The sequence below is a fragment of the Arachis ipaensis genome, chromosome B09, assembly GCF_000816755.2.
Source record: "Arachis ipaensis cultivar K30076 chromosome B09, Araip1.1, whole genome shotgun sequence".
Classification (NCBI taxonomy): domain Eukaryota; kingdom Viridiplantae; phylum Streptophyta; class Magnoliopsida; order Fabales; family Fabaceae; genus Arachis; species Arachis ipaensis.
In genome coordinates, this window is record NC_029793.2 from 91305381 (window position 1) to 91305838 (window position 458).

The following is a 458-nucleotide window of genomic DNA, read 5'->3' on the forward strand; positions in this document are numbered from 1 at the left end:
CCACACTCTATAAAGATTCCCGAGAGTTTGTACGTAACTGTGACAGTTGCCAAAGAGCTGGCAATCTGCCTCATGGTTACGTCATGCCTCAACAAGGAATCTTGGAGATTGAGTTGTTTGACGTATGGGGAATTGACTTCATGGGACCTTTCCCACCATCATACTCAAACACTTATATTCTGGTGGCAGTTGAATATGTATCAAAATGGGTTGAGGCCATTGCCACTCCCACCAATGATACTAAGACAGTGCTGAAGTTCCTCCAGAAACATATCTTTAGCAGATTTGGTGTCCCTAGAGTACTAATCAGTGATGGGGGCACTCACTTCTGCAATAAACAGCTTTACTCCGCCATGGTTCGGAATGGGATTCGCCACAAGGTGGCGACTCCATATCATCCACAGACAAATGGGCAAGCTGAAGTTTCTAACAGAGAACTAAAAAGGATCCTGGAACGG